This window comes from Oncorhynchus nerka, linkage group LG3, assembly GCF_034236695.1.
Source record: "Oncorhynchus nerka isolate Pitt River linkage group LG3, Oner_Uvic_2.0, whole genome shotgun sequence".
In the NCBI taxonomy this organism is placed as follows: Eukaryota; Metazoa; Chordata; class Actinopteri; order Salmoniformes; family Salmonidae; genus Oncorhynchus; species Oncorhynchus nerka.
The window spans coordinates 69162480-69179124 of NC_088398.1; the positions used below are offsets into that span (position 1 = coordinate 69162480).

General features: G+C 44.5%; 1 protein-coding gene across 1 annotated transcript in view; it reads left to right on the top strand.

Annotated features, from left to right (window-relative positions):
• The window catches only part of LOC115116665 (interphotoreceptor matrix proteoglycan 2-like), a 94472-nt gene that overhangs the window by 54435 nt on the left and 23392 nt on the right, over positions 1 to 16645 (top strand). The gene's annotated exons all lie outside the window — the stretch shown is intronic.

Consider the following 16645-nt stretch of genomic DNA (forward strand, 5'->3'; position numbering starts at 1 on the left):
ACACCCTCGACGGAACGTTTCATTTCCAGTTCACACACCCTCGACGGAACGTTTCATTTCCAGTTCACACACCCTCGACCGAACGTTTCATTTACAGTTCACACACCCTCTATGGAACGTTTCATTTCCAGTTCACACACCCTCTATGGAACGTTTCATTTCCAGTTCACACACCCTCTATGGAACGTTTCATTTCCAGTTCACACACCCTCTATGGAACGTTTCATTTCCAGTTCACACACCCTCTATGGAACGTTTCATTTCCAGTTCACACACCCTCTATGGAACGTTTCATTTCCAGTTCACACACCCTCTATGGAACGTTTCATTTCCAGTTCACACACCCTCGATGGAACGTTTCATTTCCAGTTCACACACCCTCGATGGAACGTTTCATTTCCAGTTCACACACCCTCTATGTTAACGTTTCATTTCCAGTTCACACACCCTCTATGGAACGTTTCATTTCCAGTTCACACACCCTCTATGGAACGTTTCATTTCCAGTTCACACAGCCTCTATGGAACGTTTCATTTCCAGTTCACACACCCTCTATGGAACGTTTCATTTCCAGTTCACACACCCTCTATGGAACGTTTCATTTCCAGTTCACACACCCTCTATGGAACGTTTCATTTCCAGTTCACACACCCTCTATGGAACGTTTCATTTCCAGTTCACACACCCTCTATGGAACGTTTCATTTCCAGTTCACACACCCTCTATGGAACGTTTCATTTCCAGTTCACACACCCTCGATGGAACGTTTCATTTCCAGTTCACACACCCTCGATGGAACGTTTCATTTCCAGTTCACACACCCTCTATGGAACGTTTCATTTCCAGTTCACACACCCTCTATGGAACGTTTCATTTCCAGTTCACACACCCTCGATGGAACGTTTCATTTCCAGTTCACACACCCTCGATGGAACGTTTCATTTCCAGTTCACACACCCTCTATGGAACGTTTCATTTCCAGTTCACACACCCTCTATGGAACGTTTCATTTCCAGTTCACACACCCTCTATGGAACGTTTCATTTCCAGTTCACACACCCTCGATGGAACGTTTCATTTCCAGTTCACACACCCTCTATGGAACGTTTCATTTCCAGTTCACACACCCTCGATGGAACGTTTCATTTCCAGTTCACACACCCTCTATGGAACGTTTCATTTCCAGTTCACACACCCTCGATGGAACGTTTCATTTCCAGTTCACACACCCTCTACGGAACGTTTCATTTCCAGTTCACACACCCTCGAGGGAACGTTTCATTTCCAGTTCACACACCCTCCATGGAACGTTTCATTTCCAGTTCACACACCCTCTATGGAACGTTTCATTTCCAGTTCACACACCCTCTATGGAACGTTTCATTTCCAGTTCACACACCCTCTATGGAACGTTTCATTTCCAGTTCACACACCCTCTATGGAACGTTTCATTTCCAGTTCACACACCCTCTATGGAACGTTTCATTTCCAGTTCACACACCCTCTATGGAACGTTTCATTTCCAGTTCACACACCCTCTATGGAACGTTTCATTTCCAGTTCACACACCCTCTATGGAACGTTTCATTTCCAGTTCACACACCCTCGATGGAACGTTTCATTTCCAGTTCACACACCCTCTGGAACGTTTCATTTCCAGTTCACACACCCTCTATGGAACGTTTCATTTCCAGTTCACACCCCTCGATGGAACGTTTCATTTCCAGTTCACACACCTCGATGGAACGTTTCATTTCCAGTTCACACACCCTCGATGGAACGTTTCATTTCCAGTTCACACACCTCTATGGAACGTTTCATTTCCAGTTCACACACCCTCTATGGAACGTTTCATTTCCAGTTCACACACCTCTATGGAACGTTTCATTTCCAGTTCACACCCTCTATGGAACGTTTCATTTCCAGTTCACACACCCTCTATGGAACGTTTCATTTCCAGTTCACACACCCTCTATGGAACGTTTCATTTCCAGTTCACACACCCTCTATGGAACGTTTCATTTCCAGTTCACACACCCTCTATGGAACGTTTCATTTCCAGTTCACACACCCTCTATGGAACGTTTCATTTCCAGTTCACACACCCTCGATGGAACGTTTCATTTCCAGTTCACACACCCTCTATGGAACGTTTCATTTCCAGTTCACACACCCTCGATGGAACGTTTCATTTCCAGTTCACACACCCTCGATGGAACGTTTCATTTCCAGTTCACACACCCTCGATGGAACGTTTCATTTCCAGTTCACACCCCTCTATGGAACGTTTCATTTCCAGTTCACACACCCTCTATGGAACGTTTCATTTCCAGTTCACACACCTCTATGGAACGTTTCATTTCCAGTTCACACACCCTCGATGGAACGTTTCATTTCCAGTTCACACACCCTCGATGGAACGTTTCATTTCCAGTTCACACCCTCTATGGAACGTTTCATTTCCAGTTCACACACCCTCTATGGAACGTTTCATTTCCAGTTCACACACCCTCTATGGAACGTTTCATTTCCAGTTCACACACCCTCTATGGAACGTTTCATTTCCAGTTCACACACCCTCCATGGAACGTTTCATTTCAGTTCACACACCCTCTATGGAACGTTTCATTTCCAGTTCACACACCCTCTATGGAACGTTTCATTTCCAGTTCACACACCCTCTATGGAACGTTTCATTTCCAGTTCACACACCCTCTATGGAACGTTTCATTTCCAGTTCACACACCCTCTATGGAACGTTTCATTTCCAGTTCACACACCCTCTATGGAACGTTTCATTTCCAGTTCACACACCCTCGATGGAACGTTTCATTTCCAGTTCACACACCCTCTATGGAACGTTTCATTTCCAGTTCACACACCCTCTATGGAACGTTTCATTTCCAGTTCACACACCCTCTATGGAACGTTTCATTTCCAGTTCACACACCCTCTATGGAACGTTTCATTTCCAGTTCACACACCCTCTATGGAACGTTTCATTTCCAGTTCACACACCCTCTATGGAACGTTTCATTTCCAGTTCACACACCCTCGATGGAACGTTTCATTTCCAGTTCACACACCCTCTATGGAACGTTTCATTTCCAGTTCACACACCCTCTATGGAACGTTTCATTTCCAGTTCACACACCCTCGATGGAACGTTTCATTTCCAGTTCACACACCCTCTATGGAACGTTTCATTTCCAGTTCACACACCCTCTATGGAACGTTTCATTTCCAGTTCACACACCCTCTATGGAACGTTTCATTTCCAGTTCACACACCCTCTATGGAACGTTTCATTTCCAGTTCACACACCCTCGATGGAACGTTTCATTTCAGTTCACACACCTCGATGGACATTTCCAGTTCACACCCTCTATGGAACGTTTCATTTCCAGTTCACACACCCTCTATGGAACGTTTCATTTCCAGTTCACACACCCTCTATGGAACGTTTCATTTCCAGTTCACACCCTCGATGGAACGTTTCATTTCCAGTTCACACACCCTCTATGGAACGTTTCATTTCAGTTTCCAGTTTCATTTCAGTTCACCCTCTATGGAACGTTTCATTTCCAGTTCACACACCCTCTATGGAACGTTTCATTTCCAGTTCACACACCCTCGATGGAACGTTTCATTTCCAGTTCACACACCCTCTATGGAACGTTTCATTTCCAGTTCACACACCCTCTATGGAACGTTTCATTTCCAGTTCACACACCCTCTATGGAACGTTTCATTTCCAGTTCCAGTTGGAACAGTTCACACCCTCGATGGAACGTTTCATTTCCAGTTCACACACCCTCGATGGAACGTTTCATTTCAGTTCACACACCCTCTATGGAACGTTTCATTTCCAGTTCACACACCTCGATGGAACGTTTCATTTCCAGTTCACACACCCTCTATGGAACGTTTCATTTCCAGTTCACACACCCTCGATGGAACGTTTCATTTCCAGTTCACACACCCTCTATGGAACGTTTCATTTCCAGTTCACACACCCTCTATGGAACGTTTCATTTCCAGTTCACACACCCTCTATGGAACGTTTCATTTCCAGTTCACACACCCTCTATGGAACGTTTCATTTCCAGTTCACACCCTCTATGGAACGTTTCATTTCCAGTTCACACCCTCTATGGAACGTTTCATTTCCAGTTCACACACCCTCTATGGAACGTTTCATTTCCAGTTCACACACCCTCTATGGAACGTTTCATTTCCAGTTCACACACCCTCGATGGAACGTTTCATTTCCAGTTCACACACCCTCTATGGAACGTTTCATTTCCAGTTCACACACCCTCTATGGAACGTTTCATTTCCAGTTCACACACCCTCGATGGAACGTTTCATTTCCAGTTCACACCCTCTATGGAACGTTTCATTTCCAGTTCACACACCCTCTATGGAACGTTTCATTTCCAGTTCACACCCTCTATGGAACGTTTCATTTCCAGTTCTCCTCTATGGAACGTTTCATTTCCAGTTCACACACCCTCTATGGAACGTTTCATTTCAGTTCACACACCCTCTATGGAACGTTTCATTTCCAGTTCACACACCCTCTATGGAACGTTTCATTTCCAGTTCACACACCCTCTATGGAACGTTTCATTTCAGTTCACACCCTCGATGGAACGTTTCATTTCCAGTTCACACACCCTCTATGGAACGTTTCATTTCCAGTTCACACACCCTCTATGGAACGTTTCATTTCCAGTTCACACACCCTCTATGGAACGTTTCATTTCCAGTTCACACACCCTCTGGAACGTTTCATTTCCAGGAACGTTTCATTTCCAGTTCACAGTTTTCATTTCAGTTCACCCCTCTATGGAACGTTTCATTTCCAGTTCACACACCCTCGTTTCATTTCCAGTTCACACACCCTCTATGGACGTCTACGGAACGTTTCATTTCCAGTTCACACACCCTCTATGGAACGTTTCATTTCCAGTTCACACACCCTCTATGGAACGTTTCATTTTCCAGTTTTCATTTCCAGTTCACACCTCTATGGAACGTTTCATTTCAGTTTCTAGGAACGTTTCATTTCAGTTCACACCCTCTATGGAACGTTTCATTTCCAGTTCACACACCCTCTATGGAACGTTTCATTTCCAGTTCACACACCCTCTATGGAACGTTTCATTTCCAGTTCACACACCCTCTATGGAACGTTTCATTTCCAGTTCACATTTCCAGTTCACACCCTCTATGGAACGTTTCATTTCCAGTTCACACACCCTCTATGGAACGTTTCATTTCCAGTTCACACACCTCTATGGAACGTTTCATTTCCAGTTCACACACCCTCTATGGAACGTTTCATTTCCAGTTCACACCCTCTATGGAACGTTTCATTTCAGTTCACACCCTCATTTCATTTCCAGTTCACACACCCTCTATGGAACGTTTCATTTCCAGTTCACACACCCTCTCATGGAACGTTTCATTTCCAGTTCACACACCCTCTATGGAACGTTTCATTTCCAGTTCACACACCCTCTATGGAACGTTTCATTTCCAGTTCACACACCCTCTATGGAACGTTTCATTTCCAGTTCACACACCCTCTATGGAACGTTTCATTTCCAGTTCACACACCCTCTATGGACCCTTTCTAGTTCACACCCTCGGAACGTTTCATTTCCAGTTCACACACCCTCTATGGAACGTTTCATTTCCAGTTCATTTCACACCCCCTCTATGGAACGTTTCATTTCCAGTTCACACACCCTCTATGGAACGTTTCATTTCAGTTCACACACCCTCTGATGGAACGTTTCATTTCCAGTTCACACACCCTCTATGGAACGTTTCATTTCCAGTTCACACACCTCAGTTTCATTTCCAGTTCACACCCTCTATGGAACGTTTCATTTCCAGTTCACACACCCTCTATGGAACGTTTCATTTCCAGTTCACACACCCTCTATGGAACGTTTCATTTCAGTTCACACACCCTCTATGGAACGTTTCATTTCAGTTCATTTCCAGTTCACACCCTCTATGGAACGTTTCATTTCCAGTTCACACACCCTCTATGAACGTTTCATTTCCAGTTCACACACCCTCTATGGAACGTTTCATTTCCAGTTCACACACCCTCGATGGAACGTTTCATTTCCAGTTCACACACCCTCGATGGAACGTTTCATTTCCAGTTCACACACCCTCTATGGAACGTTTCATTTCCAGTTCACACACCCTCTATGGAACGTTTCATTTCCAGTTCACACACCCTCTACGGAACGTTTCATTTCCAGTTCACACCCTCTATGGAACGTTTCATTTCCAGTTCCAGTTTCATTTCACACCCTCTATGGAACGTTTCATTTCCAGTTCACACACCCTCTCGTTTCATTTCAGTTCACACACCCTCTATGGAACGTTTCATTTCCAGTTCACACACCCTCTATGGAACGTTTCATTTCCAGTTCACACACCCTCTATGGAACGTTTCATTTCCAGTTCACACACCCTCTATGGAACGTTTCATTTCCAGTTCACACACCCTCGACGGAACGTTTCATTTCCAGGTCACACACCCTCGACGGAACGTTTCATTTCCAGTTCACACACCCTCTATGGAACGTTTCATTTCCAGTTCACACACCCTCTATGGAACGTTTCATTTCATTTCCAGTTCACACACCCTCTATGGAACGTTTCATTTCCAGTTCACACCCCTCCAGTTCACACACCCTCTATGGAACGTTTCATTTCCAGTTCACACACCCTCTATGGAACGTTTCATTTCCAGTTCACACCCTCGTTTCATTTCAGTTCACACACCCTCTATGGAACGTTTCATTTCCAGTTCACACACCCTCGATGGAACGTTTCATTTCCAGTTCACACACCCTCTATGGAACGTTTCATTTCCAGTTCACACACCCTCTATGGAACGTTTCATTTCCAGTTCACACACCCTCTATGGAACGTTTCATTTCCAGTTCACACACCCTCTATGGACGTTTCATTTCCAGTTCACACACCCTCTATGGAACGTTTCATTTCCAGTTCACACACCCTCTATGGAACGTTTCATTTCCAGTTCACACACCCTCTATGGAACGTTTCATTTCCAGTTCACACACCCTCTATGGAACGTTTCATTTCCAGTTCACACACCCTCTATGGAACGTTTCATTTCCAGTTCACACACCCTCTATGGAACGTTTCATTTCCAGTTCACACACCCTCTATGGAACGTTTCATTTCCAGTTCACACACCCTCTATGGAACGTTTCATTTCCAGTTCACACACCCTCGATGGAACGTTTCATTTCCAGTTCACACACCCTCTATGGAACGTTTCATTTCCAGTTCACACACCCTCTATGGAACGTTTCATTTCCAGTTCACACACCCTCTATGGAACGTTTCATTTCCAGTTCACACACCCTCTATGGACACCCCCTCTATGGAACGTTTCATTTCCAGTTCACACCCTCTATGGAACGTTTCATTTCCAGTTCACACACCCGTCCATGGAACGTTTCATTTCCAGTTCACACACCCTCTATGGAACGTTTCATTTCCAGTTCACACACCCTCTATGGAACGTTTCATTTCCAGTTCACACACCCTCTATGGAACGTTTCATTTCCAGTTTCATTTTCATTTCAGTTCACACACCCTCGATGGAACGTTTCATTTCCAGTTCACACACCCTCTATGGAACGTTTCATTTCCAGTTCACACACCCTCGATGGAACGTTTCATTTCCAGTTCACACACCCTCTATGGAACGTTTCATTTCCAGTTCACACACCCTCTATGGAACGTTTCATTTCCAGTTCACACACCCTCTATGGAACGTTTCATTTCAGTTCACACACCCTCTATGGAACGTTTCATTTCCAGTTCACACACCCTCTATGGAACGTTTCATTTCCAGTTCACACACCCTCTATGGAACGTTTCATTTCCAGTTCACACACCCTCTATGGAACGTTTCATTTCCAGTTCACACCCTCTATGGAACGTTTCATTTCCAGTTCACACACCCTCTATGGAACGTTTCATTTCCAGTTCACACACCCTCTATGGAACGTTTCATTTCCAGTTCACACACCCTCTATGGAACGTTTCATTTCCAGTTCACACACCCTCTATGGAACGTTTCATTTCCAGTTCACACCCCTCTATGGAACGTTTCATTTCCAGTTCACACACCCTCTATGGAACGTTTCATTTCCAGTTCACACACCCTCGATGGAACGTTTCATTTCAGTTCACACACCCTCTATGGAACGTTTCATTTCCAGTTCACACACCCTCTATGGAACGTTTCATTTCCAGTTCACACACCCTCTATGGAACGTTTCATTTCCAGTTCACACACCCTCTATGGAACGTTTCATTTCCAGTTCACACACCCTCTATGGAACGTTTCATTTCCAGTTCACACACCCTCTATGGAACGTTTCATTTCCAGTTCACACACCCTTCGTTTCATTTCCAGTTCACACACCCTCTATGGAACGTTTCATTTCCAGTTCACACACCCTCTTCATTTCATGGAACGTTTCATTTCCAGTTCATTTCAGTTCACACCCCTCTATGGAACGTTTCATTTCCAGTTCACACACCCTCTGGAACGTTTCATTTCCAGTTCACACACCCTCTATGGAACGTTTCATTTCCAGTTCACACCCCTCTATGGAACGTTTCATTTCCAGTTCACACACCCTCTATGGAACGTTTCATTTCCAGTTCACACACCCTCTATGGAACGTTTCATTTCAGTTCACACACCCTCTATGGAACGTTTCATTTCCAGTTCACACACCCTCTATGGAACGTTTCATTTCCAGTTCACACACCCTCTATGGAACGTTTCATTTCCAGTTCACACACCCTCTATGGAACGTTTCATTTCCAGTTCACACACCCTCGATGGAACGTTTCATTTCCAGTTCACACACCCTCGATGGAACGTTTCATTTCCAGTTCACACACCCTCGATGGAACGTTTCATTTCCAGTTCACACACCCTCTATGGAACGTTTCATTTCCAGTTCACACACCCTCGATGGAACGTTTCATTTCCAGTTCACACACCCTCTATGGAACGTTTCATTTCCAGTTCACACACCCTCTATGGAACGTTTCATTTCCAGTTCACACACCTCGATGGAACGTTTCATTTCCAGTTCACACACCCTCTATGGAACGTTTCATTTCCAGTTCACACACCCTCTATGGAACGTTTCATTTCCAGTTCACACACCCTCTATGGAACGTTTCATTTCCAGTTCACACACCCTCTATGGAACGTTTCATTTCCAGTTCACACACCCTCTATGGAACGTTTCATTTCCAGTTCACACACCCTCTATGGAACGTTTCATTTCCAGTTCACACACCCTCTATGGAACGTTTCATTTCCAGTTCACACACCCTCTATGGAACGTTTCATTTCCAGTTCACACACCCTCTATGGAACGTTTCATTTCCAGTTCACACACCCTCGATGGAACGTTTCATTTCCAGTTCACACACCCTCTATGGAACGTTTCATTTCCAGTTCACACACCCTCTATGGAACGTTTCATTTCCAGTTCACACACCCTCTATGGAACGTTTCATTTCCAGTTCACACACCCTCTATGGAACGTTTCATTTCCAGTTCACACCCTCTATGGAACGTTTCATTTCCAGTTCACACACCCTCTATGGAACGTTTCATTTCCAGTTCACACACCCTCTATGGAACGTTTCATTTCCAGTTCACACACCCTCTATGGAACGTTTCATTTCCAGTTCACACACCCTCTATGGAACGTTTCATTTCCAGTTCACACACCCTCTATGGAACGTTTCATTTCCAGTTCACACACCCTCTATGGAACGTTTCATTTCCAGTTCACACACCCTCTATGGAACGTTTCATTTCCAGTTCACACACCCTCTATGGAACGTTTCATTTCAGTTCACACACCCTCTATGGAACGTTTCATTTCAGTTCACACACCCTCTATGGAACGTTTCATTTCCAGTTCACACCCTCTATGGAACGTTTCATTTCCAGTTCACACACCCTCTATGGAACGTTTCATTTCCAGTTCACACACCCTCTATGGAACGTTTCATTTCCAGTTCACACACCCTCTATGGAACGTTTCATTTCCAGTTCACACACCCTCTATGGAACGTTTCATTTCCAGTTCACACACCCTCTATGGAACGTTTCATTTCCAGTTCACACACCCTCGATGGAACGTTTCATTTCCAGTTCACACACCCTCGATGGAACGTTTCATTTCCAGTTCACACACCCTCTATGGAACGTTTCATTTCCAGTTCACACACCCTCTGGAACGTTTCATTTCAGTTCACACACCCTCTATGGAACGTTTCATTTCCAGTTCACACACCCTCTATGGAACGTTTCATTTCCAGTTCACACACCCTCTATGGAACGTTTCATTTCCAGTTCACACACCCTCTATGGAACGTTTCATTTCCAGTTCACACACCCTCTATGGAACGTTTCATTTCCAGTTCACACACCCTCTATGGAACGTTTCATTTCCAGTTCACACACCCTCTATGGAACGTTTCATTTCCAGTTCACACACCCTCTATGGAACGTTTCATTTCCAGTTCACACACCCTCTATGGAACGTTTCATTTCAGTTCACACACCCTCTATGGAACGTTTCATTTCCAGTTCACACACCCTCTATGGAACGTTTCATTTCCAGTTCACACACCCTCTATGGAACGTTTCATTTCCAGTTCACACACCCTCTATGGAACGTTTCATTTCCAGTTCACACACCCTCTATGGAACGTTTCATTTCCAGTTCACACACCCTCTATGGAACGTTTCATTTCCAGTTCACACCCTCGGAACGTTTCATTTCCAGTTCACACACCCTCTATGGAACGTTTCATTTCCAGTTCACACACCCTCTATGGAACGTTTCATTTCCAGTTCACACACCCTCTATGGAACGTTTCATTTCCAGTTCACACCCTCTATGGAACGTTTCATTTCCAGTTCACACACCTCTATGGAACGTTTCATTTCCAGTTCACACACCCTCTATGGAACGTTTCATTTCCAGTTCACACACCCTCGATGGAACGTTTCATTTCCAGTTCACACACCCTCTATGGAACGTTTCATTTCCAGTTCACACACCCTCTATGGAACGTTTCATTTCCAGTTCACACACCCTCTATGGAACGTTTCATTTCCAGTTCACACACCCTCTATGGAACGTTTCATTTCCAGTTCACACACCTCTATGGAACGTTTCATTTCCAGTTCACACACCCTCGTTTCATTTCCAGTTCACACACCCTCTATGGAACGTTTCATTTCCAGTTCACACACCCTCTATGGAACGTTTCATTTCCAGTTCACACACCCTCCGTTTCATTTCCAGTTCACACACCCTCTATGGAACGTTTCATTTCCAGTTCACACACCCTCTATGGAACGTTTCATTTCCAGTTCACACACCCTCTATGGAACGTTTCATTTCCAGTTCACACACCCTCTATGGAACGTTTCATTTCCAGTTCACACACCCTCTATGGAACGTTTCATTTCCAGTTCACACACCTCTATGGAACGTTTCATTTCCAGTTCACACACCCTCTATGGAACGTTTCATTTCCAGTTCACACACCCTCGATGGAACGTTTCATTTCCAGTTCACACACCCTCTATGGAACGTTTCATTTCCAGTTCACACACCCTCGATGGAACGTTTCATTTCCAGTTCACACACCCTCTATGGAACGTTTCATTTCCAGTTCACACACCCTCTATGGAACGTTTCATTTCCAGTTCACACACCCTCTATGGAACGTTTCATTTCCAGTTCACACACCCTCTATGGAACGTTTCATTTCCAGTTCACACACCCTCTATGGAACGTTTCATTTCCAGTTCACACACCCTCTATGGAACGTTTCATTTCCAGTTCACACACCCTCTATGGAACGTTTCATTTCCAGTTCACACACCCTCTATGGAACGTTTCATTTCCAGTTCACACACCCTCGATGGAACGTTTCATTTCCAGTTCACACACCCTCTATGGAACGTTTCATTTCCAGTTCACACACCTCGATGGAACGTTTCATTTCCAGTTCACACACCCTCTATGGAACGTTTCATTTCCAGTTCACACACCCTCTATGGAACGTTTCATTTCCAGTTCACACACCCTCTATGGAACGTTTCATTTCCAGTTCACACACCCTCTATGGAACGTTTCATTTCCAGTTCACACACCCTCTATGGAACGTTTCATTTCCAGTTCACACACCCTCTATGGAACGTTTCATTTCCAGTTCACACACCCTCTATGGAACGTTTCATTTCCAGTTCACACACCCTCTATGGAACGTTTCATTTCCAGTTCACACACCCTCTATGGAACGTTTCATTTCCAGTTCACACACCCTCTATGGAACGTTTCATTTCCAGTTCACACACCCTCGATGGAACGTTTCATTTCCAGTTCACACACCCTCTATGGAACGTTTCATTTCCAGTTCACACACCCTCTATGGAACGTTTCATTTCCAGTTCACACACCCTCTATGGAACGTTTCATTTCCAGTTCACACACCCTCTATGGAACGTTTCATTTCCAGTTCACACACCCTCTATGGAACGTTTCATTTCCAGTTCACACACCCTCTATGGAACGTTTCATTTCCAGTTCACACACCCTCTATGGAACGTTTCATTTCCAGTTCACACCCTCTATGGAACGTTTCATTTCCAGTTCACACACCTCTATGGAACGTTTCATTTCCAGTTCACACACCCTCTATGGAACGTTTCATTTCCAGTTCACACACCCTCTATGGAACGTTTCATTTCCAGTTCACACACCCTCTATGGAACGTTTCATTTCCAGTTCACACCCCTCTATGGAACGTTTCATTTCAGTTCACACACCTCTATGGAACGTTTCATTTCCAGTTCACACACCCTCGATGGAACGTTTCATTTCCAGTTCACACACCCTCTATGGAACGTTTCATTTCCAGTTCACACACCCTCTATGGAACGTTTCATTTCCAGTTCACACACCTCTATGGAACGTTTCATTTCCAGTTCACACACCCTCGATGGAACGTTTCATTTCCAGTTCACACACCCTCTATGGAACGTTTCATTTCCAGTTCACACACCCTCTATGGAACGTTTCATTTCCAGTTCACACACCCTCTATGGAACGTTTCATTTCCAGTTCACACACCTCGATGGAACGTTTCATTTCCAGTTCACACACCCTCTATGGAACGTTTCATTTCCAGTTCACACACCCTCTATGGAACGTTTCATTTCCAGTTCACACACCCTCGATGGAACGTTTCATTTCCAGTTCACACACCCTCTATGGAACGTTTCATTTCCAGTTCACACACCTCTATGGAACGTTTCATTTCCAGTTCACACCCTCTATGGAACGTTTCATTTCCAGTTCACACACCCTCTATGGAACGTTTCATTTCAGTTCACACACCCTCTATGGAACGTTTCATTTCCAGTTCACACACCCTCTATGGAACGTTTCATTTCCAGTTCACACACCCTCTATGGAACGTTTCATTTCCAGTTCACACACCCTCTATGGAACGTTTCATTTCAGTTCACACACCCTCTATGGAACGTTTCATTTCCAGTTCACACACCCTCTATGGAACGTTTCATTTCCAGTTCACACACCCTCTCGATGGAACGTTTCATTTCCAGTTCACACACCCTCGATGGAACGTTTCATTTCCAGTTCACACACCCTCTATGGAACGTTTCATTTCCAGTTCACACACCCTCTATGGAACGTTTCATTTCCAGTTCACACACCCTCTATGGAACGTTTCATTTCCAGTTCACACACCCTCTATGGAACGTTTCATTTCCAGTTCACACACCCTCTATGGAACGTTTCATTTCCAGTTCACACACCCTCTATGGAACGTTTCATTTCCAGTTCACACCCTCTATGGAACGTTTCACCAGTTCACACACCCTCTATGGAACGTTTCATTTCCAGTTCACACACCCTCTATGGAACGTTTCATTTCCAGTTCACACACCTCGATGGAACGTTTCATTTCCAGTTCACACACCCTCGATGGAACGTTTCATTTCCAGTTCACACACCCTCTATGGAACGTTTCATTTCCAGTTCACACACCCTCTATGGAACGTTTCATTTCCAGTTCACACACCCTCTATGGAACGTTTCATTTCCAGTTCACACACCCTCTATGGAACGTTTCATTTCCAGTTCACACACCCTCTATGGAACGTTTCATTTCCAGTTCACACACCCTCTATGGAACGTTTCATTTCCAGTTCACACACCCTCTATGGAACGTTTCATTTCCAGTTCACACACCCTCTATGGAACGTTTCATTTCCAGTTCACACACCCTCTATGGAACGTTTCATTTCCAGTTCACACACCCTCTATGGAACGTTTCATTTCCAGTTCACACACCCTCTATGGAACGTTTCATTTCCAGTTCACACACCCTCTATGGAACGTTTCATTTCCAGTTCACACACCTCTATGGAACGTTTCATTTCCAGTTCACACACCCTCTATGGAACGTTTCATTTCCAGTTCACACACCCTCTATGGAACGTTTCATTTCCAGTTCACACACCCTCTATGGAACGTTTCATTTCCAGTTCACACACCCTCTATGGAACGTTTCATTTCCAGTTCACACACCCTCTATGGAACGTTTCATTTCCAGTTCACACACCCTCTATGGAACGTTTCATTTCCAGTTCACACACCCTCTATGGAACGTTTCATTTCCAGTTCACACACCCTCTATGGAACGTTTCATTTCCAGTTCACACACCTCTATGGAACGTTTCATTTCCAGTTCACACACCCTCTATGGAACGTTTCATTTCCAGTTCACACACCCTCTATGGAACGTTTCATTTCCAGTTCACACACCTCTTTCATGGAACGTTTCATTTCCAGTTCACACACCCTCTATGGAACGTTTCATTTCCAGTTCACACACCCTCTATGGAACGTTTCATTTCCAGTTCACACACCTCTATGGAACGTTTCATTTCCAGTTCACACACCCTCGATGGAACGTTTCATTTCCAGTTCACACACCTCTATGGAACGTTTCATTTCCAGTTCACACACCCTCTATGGAACGTTTCATTTCCAGTTCACACACCCTCTATGGAACGTTTCATTTCCAGTTCACACACCTCTATGGAACGTTTCATTTCCAGTTCACACACCCTCTATGGAACGTTTCATTTCCAGTTCACACACCCTCTATGGAACGTTTCATTTCCAGTTCACACACCCTCGATGGAACGTTTCATTTCCAGTTCACACACCCTCTATGGAACGTTTCATTTCCAGTTCACACACCCCTCTATGGAACGTTTCATTTCCAGTTCACACACCCTCTATGGAACGTTTCATTTCCAGTTCACACACCCTCTATGGAACGTTTCATTTCCAGTTCACACACCCTCTATGGAACGTTTCATTTCCAGTTCACACACCCTCTATGGAACGTTTCATTTCCAGTTCACACACCCTCTATGGAACGTTTCATTTCCAGTTCACACACCCTCTATGGAACGTTTCATTTCCAGTTCACACACCCTCTATGGAACGTTTCATTTCCAGTTCACACACCCTCTATGGAACGTTTCATTTCCAGTTCACACACCCTCGATGGAACGTTTCATTTCCAGTTCACACACCCTCGGAACGTTTCATTTCCAGTTCACACACCCTCTATGGAACGTTTCATTTCCAGTTCACACACCCTCGATGGAACGTTTCATTTCCAGTTCACACACCCTCTATGGAACGTTTCATTTCCAGTTCACACACCTCTATGGAACGTTTCATTTCCAGTTCACACACCCTCTATGGAACGTTTCATTTCCAGTTCACACACCCTCTATGGAACGTTTCATTTCCAGTTCACACCCTCTATGGAACGTTTCATTTCCAGTTCACACACCCTCTATGGAACGTTTCATTTCCAGTTCACACACCCTCTATGGAACGTTTCATTTCCAGTTCACACACCCTCTATGGAACGTTTCATTTCCAGTTCACACACCTCTATGGAACGTTTCATTTCCAGTTCACACACCCTCTATGGAACGTTTCATTTCCAGTTCACACACCCTCTATGGAACGTTTCATTTCCAGTTCACACACCCTCTATGGAACGTTTCATTTCCAGTTCACACACCCTCTATGGAACGTTTCATTTCCAGTTCACACACCCTCGATGGAACGTTTCATTTCCAGTTCACACACCCTTTCGATGGAACGTTTCATTTCCAGTTCACACACCCTCTCTGGAACGTTTCATTTCCAGTTCACACACCTCTATGGAACGTTTCATTTCCAGTTCACACACCCTCTATGGAACGTTTCATTTCCAGTTCACACACCCTCGATGGAACGTTTCATTTCCAGTTCACACACCCTCTATGGAACGTTTCATTTCCAGTTCACACACCCTCTATGGAACGTTTCATTTCCAGTTCACACACCCTCTATGGAACGTTTCATTTCCAGTTCACACCCTCTATGGAACGTTTCATTTCCAGTTCACACACCCT